We start from the raw sequence: 9,403 nt of genomic DNA on the forward strand, positions 1-9,403 counted from the left end.
TGTGTTTGTTTGTTTGTTTGTTTGTTTGTTTGTGGCTTTTTTTTGGGGGGGGGGGGTTCTGTCTTGTTTTTGTGGACAGGAAGTCTGCCAATAAAGATTGAATTTAAACAAATATATAAAAACGAGTGACAGCAGGAGGAGGTCTGCTCTGCTTCTCAATGTACATGGTGTTATTAATTATGATTAATGCTACTGAACAAAACCAGCTTTACCTATAAATAAAGCAACATGTGGGAATTATAACTTTAGCTGCAGAATAAGAAACAACCAAAGGGTTCAAATACAAAAATGTACAAAATGATTTTTTTCAACCACAATATAATGGAGAAAAAATATACAACCCTACTAGAGCACACGTTTAGGATAAACACATCATCGACAACAAAAATAAAAAGTGGAAAGTCGAAAATTGAAGAGAAAAAAAATAAATTCATAAAAAACAAAAAATGAAGAATCATAAGTTTGCAGATAAATAGAAACGGAGTAGAGAAAAAACAATTTCATTTACAAAAAACAACAAAGAGAAAGAACCAAATTTAACAAAAACAAACAAATAAACAAAAATCTGTGAAGGAAAAGGCAAATTCAAAAATAAAATAAATCAATAAATAAACCAAAAATATTCATAATTTAAAAATATGGGAAGAAAAAAATGACCTGAATCGAAAAAAAGCTCGTAAATCTGTAGTCAGATATAAAAATATAAATTAGTATTTTTTTACTGCCCGTGTGTCTGATCATAATGTGAACCGTACTGCTTTATTACAAATGAGTCAGCGGCGCTCCTCCGGCTCTGCTGCCCCGCCTGTGCCGCCGGTGTGCGGCCTGCAGGGGTCGCTGCAGCCCGCGCTCCTCTCCCACGTCCTCCGCTCCCTCTCCGCCGGCGTGTGTGAGGCTTTCCCCGCTATAAAGCTGCGCGAGGTGACTGGAAGCTGGAAAGGCTCTCCAGCAGCCACAGGAGGAGGAGGAGGTGGAAGAGGATGAAGATGAAGCTGTGTGTCCGTACGCTCGCAGCTGATCTCAGTTCAGTCCGTCTGAGCTGAGCGGAAACTTTGGATGCTTTTCTCGCTCTGGAGCTTCTTCTTCTTCTTCATGAACATCTGAGCAGGTAAAAACTCAGAGAGCTTCGTCTTTCACAGCCTTTACTCATCATTCTTTTATTGTTTATGTCTCCACTCTGACTTCCTGCTGATTCTTTAACCTTTATGATGACAGAGAGGTGATTAAAGCTGGATTCACTCCAGCACTCTGAGCATCTCAGGGTCAAAGCACTCTCATCTTCTCCTCTTCATGTCTTTAGTCTCACGGAGGATGGATGGGTGAGGGGTGGATGGGTGAGGGGTGGATGGGTGAGGGATGGATGGGTGAGGGGATGCATGGGTGAGGGGTGGATGGGTGAGGGGTGGATGGGTGAGGGGATGCATGGGTGAGGGATGCAGTCTTGTTTTCTTTTGCTTTGTTCATCAGTTGTTTTAATTATGGGGTAAATGTTGGAGTGCTCCTATTGGCTGAGTGTGTTTCAGATATGTGGAAATGACCCCACGTAATTTACTGAGTCCCGTGGACATGAAAGGACTGGGCCTTTATTTTGAAATGAGATTGAGTGTTAGTGTTTCTTTGTGAGAAACAGCACAGGTGTTGATTTATGATCCCACAGTGAGCTCCGTGACTGTCTGTGGATTTTTCACGGGTACTTTGAAAAGCAGGAGAAGCTTCAGTAGCGCTGACGTTTCCTCGCAGCCAGTGAAGCTCCGACTGGAGACGGATGTTTGTCCTTAATCGCTTTGTGTGTTTGGCTCATTAATCAATATGATGGATCATTATTATTCATAAATGTGAACCAGAGAGACGAGTTATTCATTATTATCCCTGCAGATGAAAAACTTCTCAGCTCGAACTGATCGATAAAGCATCGGTTATGATCGATCCTCCGAGAATGAAGGATATTCGCACTTTGGTATCATTTATGGTTCTCGGTGTTTATTGATCAGAGCATCGATGCTTTGTGAGTCCGTCTCCACCTGTGGTGACGTCACAGTGACCTCAGCAGCACCTTTTTTGAATTTGTGATAGTTTGTTGTTTATTTCCAGAGTCGTTTAAAAAAAACTGTTTTTGTTTCTTTCTTTGTTTTTTTTGTCATTTTGCTTCTTTTTACAATATTTTTCTTTTTTCTACTTTTAACCTGTTTAGTTTCTGTCTGTTAGTTTTTTAATCATCATTTTTTAGGCCCTTTATGCACCTTTGTGTTTTCTTTTCACCTGTTTGTTTCTTTTTGTGATCATTTTACATGTTTTTAATAACTTCCGGTCTCAACATTTTACAACTTTTTTCAGTTTTCATTCATTTTACATCCAATTTTGCACACGTGACCACTCCCCCCCCCTTCACGTCTCTCTGAGATCACTATTTGTCTCTTTTGTGATCGTTTTGCATGTCTTCTCGGTTTATTAGTTAGCTTTTGTGCGTCTGTTAGTTTGGTGTTCTCCGTTTGGGCATCCCCTCTGTGTCCATGTTGCTTAATGTTTTGGGCCCTTTTGCATCTTTTTCTAAACCCTGTGTAATCATTGTTGTGGCCACTGTGTCTCACGTGTTCTTTCTTTCTATTTGAGAACATTTTTTAAAAATCTATTCTTGTTTTCTTATAGATGCTTAGTTTAGGTTTGCAAAATCAGATACTCATAAATCCCAGCATCTTTTTCTTTTCCGTGTAGCCAATCAGTTTAAAGTCACAGGGGTCATGTGACTCCCTGGTGTTAGTGGACGGTGAGGACCTGTTTTGCATTCAGAGACCTCTGTGCAGCACATGAGCCAGAGGTTGGGAAACATTTGTAATATTTGCTTTGAAGTTGGGCTGATTTGCAGACGTGTGGGGTGATGAGATGAAGAAGAGCGATAACGCTCAGGGAGGAGATGTAAAAGGTGCAGCTTTGATAAAAACCCGTGAAACACGAGCAGATAAACCTGCGCCTGCAGCTGCATAATCGGACATTAAATTCAGCTAAAAATACCTGGTGCCATGTCTTTGAACGCCTCGCAGGGCCTCAGGCCGCCGAGCCCGCTCTGCTCACATCCTCAAGATTTATTTGATTATTTTTACAGGATTAGAAAAGTTCAAAGTTACAAACGTTCTTTTTCCTAATCTTGTTGAAAGAGTTTTGGACCACGTTTCATTCAGCTTCACTTTCACGCTCAGCTCTCTCGTCACCACACAGACCGGCACAGCGTCCTCACCACTGCAGAAATCCTCTCGCTCTGCTCAACATACTAAACTCCTCCACTCGGGCCAGTAACTCCTTCCCTGCCTGGACTCCGCGCTCTCCCACCTCACAGCATGACCTCAAACCAGCCCAGTGTCAGCTGGAGGTTGGAGAGAGGCGACCCTGAGACAATCGTCGTGCACGCACGCCGCCCTGCGGCCAGAAACTCCATGTTATCAACAGCATCTGTGACAAATTAAAAATACAAACAATGCCACATAAAATGAACAGAATTGATATAAAAAGCACTTTAAAGGCCAGGCTTGTTTGTTGGCAGTCTGCAGGTGCACATCGCTGTCTCCATGTTGTAGCTGTATGCTGTCACCAGGGGGCAGCGTGAGCAAATGTGGAACTACCTGTGAGCTACTCTGGTTTTCGTAAAGACGCCACCTCTCCGCCGTCAGCTCATCCGCAAACATCTGAAACAGGTTACAGGACAGGGCGCTTAAAGCGATCCGGAGCTTTTCAAACTATCGGCAAAATTTTTATCCACACAGACAGCAGAGTCTAACAGCAGGAAGCACCGTGCTCTTTCAAAATAAAAGAATGAGTATTTAGAAGTAGAAGACGTTTTAGGGCTCATCTGATATTAGTGCCATGATTAATATTTCATCAGGTTTCATCTCTACTCCGTTATCTTCACACATATGTTACTCAATAAGTAAAAATCTGCTTTCTGGGTCGATTTGGAATTTGGGGGTGGAGCTTACAGAAAATTGAATTTTATCCTAAATGTAACTTCTTCTTTTTTTTTTACAGGCTTTGTGTTTTATGTTTTTAGGGCAAAAAAATAGAGCAAAGTGTGTATTGTTCATTTTAATGTAAAGAAATCCAAGTTCAATAAGCTTCCATTGACAGAACACACGATGAATCGCTACATTAGTGTAATTTCAATAAAAAGTCTTATTTTCTTATGATTACAGCAGTTTTTTTAGAGATAGAAACGTTAAACTTTGCACATATTCTCATGTCTGCAGTGGTGCTGAGAGCAGGAACAGCTGGGTGTTTTATTGGAAGATATTTTCACACATGTGGAACTATGTAGAGCGCTGGACTCGATCCTTTAGTCCATGTTGGACAGCAGTGACCTGAGGTGAACCACAGCACCACGCTGATAACGAACAGCATCGTCACTTTTTAACTGAAAGAAGAAAGTGTTTGTGTGAAGCAGCTGCTGTTTGCAGATGAATCCACGTTCTCAGGGAGTATTTGTGTCAGTGGGACAGGAGTCGCGGGCCACTCCCCCCGAGAAACCCCGCCCCCTTCATTTGTCCTTCTGCAGTGGCAGCACGTTTAGGCAGTTTTTCACAGCTTCACGCAGCACTGTGTTATTTATACAGTAGGTGATGATGACGGTGAGTCACTCTTCCTCTCCGTCACTATGCTGACAATCAGCTGATCACAGGATGCTGTGTGTTTCAGTCACAGAACAACAGAGACTCAGATTTGCTCTGGATGGAGCTATCTCCATGGCAACGCCCCCTGAGGCACATAGGTACTGTAGTAAAGTACTCTGTAGTACTTCTGTACTACAGTACCTTCCCCCCCCCCCTTCAGCACAGAACAAAGACTGTAGATGAAAGATGGACAAATGATTTGACTTCTCAGTTTTAGCCTTTTGGCCTTTACTGCTCAGTAACATCATTAGTTTCACTCTCGGAGCTCAGACTTCTTGGACTGTTCGTTAATACAATCAATATTACCTGTTACTGGTGAGATAATGTCATTAAAAATGTTTCCAACGGCTCCAACAGCTAAACACGGTCAAAGGTCCAGTTCAGGGATTCTGATTAGCTGAGGTGAAGCTGAGCAGACAGCGAGCAGCTACATCCTCCTGTGTCGCCATCAGTGTTGGTCAAGTTACTTGAAAAAAGTAATCAGTAACTAATTACTGATTAGTTCCCCCAAAACGTAATCCCGTTACTTTACTGATTACTTATTTTCAAAAGTAATTAATTACTTAGTTACTTTTTAAAAACACGATTTACAACCTGAAGAGGTGATAAAGTGATAGATCTTTCAGCCCAATTCTACTTTTTCTGCATAATCCATCATACAAAATGTAATCAAATGGAAAAGTCTCTTTTTAAAACTTTTATAGTTTTATTAGTTTTAATCTTTTAACTTTATGCATCAAGCAAAAATTTAATTATCTGCAACATTCTCTGACTGGAAGAAATTAGTTTAACATTGAAACCTATTTTCTGCACATTCCAGCACATAAAATAAAATATTTTTTGTGTTTACACTCAGTCTTTCAAATAGATGCAAGTAAAACACAGCAGAAAATAAATAAAGTCACAGACTCAGCGGTCCTGTTGCTCTATTTTCACCTGTAAAGCAGGAGTGGGGTAGGCGGAGGTTTACCCTGGTGCAGGTGTCAGTGGAAGAATCCGCGAGTTTCTCTGTGAGTTTCCCATTACGTCGTAGCTACTCGGTGTTTGCTCGGAAGTTTAGGGTTTTTTTCGCTGTAAAAAGAAGTTTTCTTCCCACGCACAGCGGACACTAATGTTTTTGTCACTTTTTATGGAATCAAACTCAAAGTAAGGTCAGTGCTTCCACGCTTTAAACGCTGCACGCTCATACTCTCTCTGCACTCGATATGTGATCCATTGTTGATCTGCACACAGCTGTTGTCACGACCGTCGCACTCGCTTACGTCACTGTCATGAGACATTCTCGCAAAAAATCACGGTTTTAGTAACGCAGTAACGCAGCGTTTGTACGGGAAAGTAACGGTAATCTAATTACCGTTTTTGCAATAGTAATCCCTTACTTTACTCGTTACTTGAAAAAAGTAATCAGAACGCGTTACTGCCCATCTGTGGTCGCCATCCAGCTGTCAGTCAAAGTTTAAGACTTTTTGAGATTTAAACAGGTGAGTTCTTTATACAACAAGATGGCGGCGCGCACGGGTGCAGCGGCTCTTAGCTCTCCAGTTTGGTGCTCGTTTTTACTTTTAATGTGGATATTTTTGAATGTTTGCAACGCCGCCATCTCTTACAGTCGCCAGAACCTAATTGACCTAGGTTTTTTTTTTTAAAAACCCTTCTTACCCCGTACAGGTGTTATGGAGGGAGAAATGATATATAGAGAGCAAACAGTTTGTGTTTCAGGCTGGAAACATGATTATTTCTGCTGTAAAGTTTTAACATTGGAGTCTGGTGGACTGACTCACTGCTGCCTCCGCTGGACGTCGGAGGAACTGCAGCCTTTTGTGTCTATTAAAAAATAATGCATTTCACTAGCAATCAGCCAATCACAGAGCCTCACATGCTGGTCATTTCTGGGTCATTTTCACCTGTACTCGAGGATCAAAATGTAAATCACATTTCTGCATTTCACTGAGTTATCGACACTTTGTGTTAAACTTCAACACGAGAACATTTCGATTCAGAGCCGGTGAAGCTGCACAACTCTCAGGAAACGCATTAACACTGATCCGGTCGACGTGTAAGCAGCATCAGTTTGTTTGCTTTGTGCTGCTGGTGGAGACAAACTGCTACAACTCAGGAACACGCTGAATGGAGCTGATCGGGCCTGTTTAACCAGTGTGAACACAGAGGTAACAGTGAAAAATGCATGAACTCTGAGCAGCTGTCCTGTTTTCCCATCCTGCCCCGAATGCGGCTTAATGCGCCGCAGTCATGAATCACAACAACTGAATATTGAACAGCACGAAGTGGCCCATTCATTCCAATTCAGTCCAATTAAAGTCGCTAACCCAGAGTTCACTCGCTCATCCCTGAGCTCCGGCTGCTCTCAGCCTTTCAGCTTCAGGTTAACATGTTTGTTTGCTTATTGACAAAATAAAGGGAAAAAAGTACTGTACTGTGCAAAAGTCATGAGCCGCCTTATTTATAAGTATTTTGCTTCCACTGGTGGTTAACAGGTTATCAGCGACTGGACTTTCAAAATAAAAGCACAGGGATTCTTCTCTTCCCTGGCGTTTAAAGTCGCCGTCTTCATGGGTTATTTATCCCCATCACCTCCATCACTGATTTTCTGAACTGAGCACAGTAGTCGTGTCCAAATTCATAGGCTGCATCCTCCTGAGGACCCGTCCTTCGCAGTCTACGTGGGCCGGGTCCTCAGAAGGTCGGGTAGGCTGGAAGTAAACGGCTATGAAATGGGACGGTCCAGCCTTCAGATCTGCGTCAGCGCTGTCTCGGTGGAGTTTAATAAACTCGGCCGTCTGCTCCTTGCTATCTAAAATATAACAGGACACTGATGTAAACTCTTGACCGTCTCACACTTCTGTTTAATCAGTTTTCTGTTTGACGTTTATTCAGCTGTGTGAAAACCACCCGATGGATTAATAAAGTTTTATTTAATCTAATCTAATAACTTTAATCTCAGCCAAACTGATTTACTCAGAAACAAATAAAACACTGAAAAAAGCCCAACAATAACATTTTTAGGTTGTCTAAGTGACTTATATATCACGTTTAACCTGAGTAGCCGCAGAGCCATTCTCTGCGGCTCCAGTGACCCTCGAGCACCCGGCGAGCTATCGAGCTGGTGGGTAACGGACGTCTCCGAAAACGTCGAAGTACTTTTGCAAATATCTTGATAAACCGAGCAGATATTTGATGTTTACACAGCTACTTTCTCGCCTGAAAATATGTTAAAATTTTATGTTGTGACCCACAAAGATTAATAAGAGTAATTTTAAAACTTAGTAGCGGCCGCCATTGTTGAAAACTGGAATTGGCAGGGCCGCGCTATGAATTCTGGGATATGGTGGACCACGAAGGACACACCTGACCCATCCTTCAAATTCGGGGAAAAGGAGGACGCATTTGTCGGCTGCATTCGGAGGAATCAACGAATTTGGACAGCCTTCGGCGCGTCGCTGTGACGTAATCGGTCTACAAATGCGTCCTCAGGAGGAAGCAGCCCGTGAATTTGGACACCCCCAGTTTCTCGTCTTTCTGGTCTCATCTGTACTCATATATGTCCATATACAAGAAGTTAATATTTCCACTTTTAAAGGGTTAAAAGTCACCATTTGGAGGTTGTAAGGCTTTGTGGTTGAATCACACCTGATGTCAGTGTGTGTGTGTTTGTAAAATCTGGCATTAAACTCAGTGAAGTTTAGAAACACATCAGTTTGGGTTCATAGCTGCTACCTTGAACAGCTGTTTCCTTGGTTACCATGGTAACGCGGGCCCAGATAAGTGTGCTACAGACAAAAAAAGTCTTTTTGTTGAAATATTTTAGTTTCGAAGATGTGATGAAAAATGCATCCATGAACATCAGCACGGCTTTTTCATCACTTTTTAAAGTTTCACTGTACGAGTGGAGGACCTGAGCTTTCAGAGCAGGACTGGACCAGCTGAGACCAGCTGAGACCAGCTGATAATGAGTTGATAGCATTTGAATCAGGAGAAAAGTGTAAGAAGTTTCTTGATCTTTGAAACATAATGAATGATGAGCCTGTTAGAGGTTATTGCTGCAGAAACGTGCTTGGCTGTCGTGTTCTCTCTGCTGTCTGCTTGAAGCGCTCGCACTTTTTATTCTTCTGCACAAACACTTTGTTCGCTCATTGCCGAGCTGAAACCCGCTACGTTACCCAGAACCCGCCGGCATCAGCGAGCGGAGCCTCTGAATGACATGAATTAATAACTGTAGTGTTGCAGCTGCACAGGGATCTGTGTGATGTGATTTTCATGAGCGTCTCTTTAATCTGTTGTTGGATGTCATCGCGCTGCGAGCCTCAGCAGGTGGGAGGATTCATCCGCCGCTTGACTGAGCAGCTGAAGCTGCATCCACCTGCACACCTCGCTGTGACACTTACAGAGGAGTGTCTGCAGGTCAGAGACACGAAGCAAGAACAGAGATGCGTTCCTCCCCTACAAACACGCTAACTCTTAACTGATTAGCTTCCATGTTCAGTCACATACCTACGCCCGTCACACCCTCACTTCATTAGTGCATCACTTCATCATGACCCTCAGCGAATGAGGACATCCACACCTACAGCCTGTGTTTGAATCATCCTCTGCAGCGTCTGCAGCCTCACTCATCTGCTGTCATGCTTCCAGTATCTCTGAATCACATGCAAGGCGAACTTTAGTGTTGGTGTTCTGATGCAGCAGCTGCAGCAGGTTAATCAGGCAGCAGGCCGTGTTTGTTGTCTTCT

The 9,403-nt window shown here is 42.7% G+C and overlaps 1 protein-coding gene across 1 annotated transcript in view; it reads left to right on the forward strand.

The window, feature by feature from the left end:
- The first annotated feature begins 935 nt into the window (after positions 1 to 935).
- The window catches only part of cpne4a (copine IVa), a 97,610-nt gene continuing 89,142 nt past the window's right edge, over positions 936 to 9,403 (forward strand). Inside the window, exon 1 of the mRNA XM_040030895.1 lies at positions 936 to 1,108. The gene's annotated coding sequence lies outside the window, so the exon portion shown is untranslated. The remainder of the gene's footprint in view (positions 1,109 to 9,403) is intronic.

The sequence above is a fragment of the Simochromis diagramma genome, unplaced genomic scaffold (genome assembly GCF_900408965.1).
Source record: "Simochromis diagramma unplaced genomic scaffold, fSimDia1.1 OVJJ01000361.1, whole genome shotgun sequence".
Classification (NCBI taxonomy): domain Eukaryota; kingdom Metazoa; phylum Chordata; class Actinopteri; order Cichliformes; family Cichlidae; genus Simochromis; species Simochromis diagramma.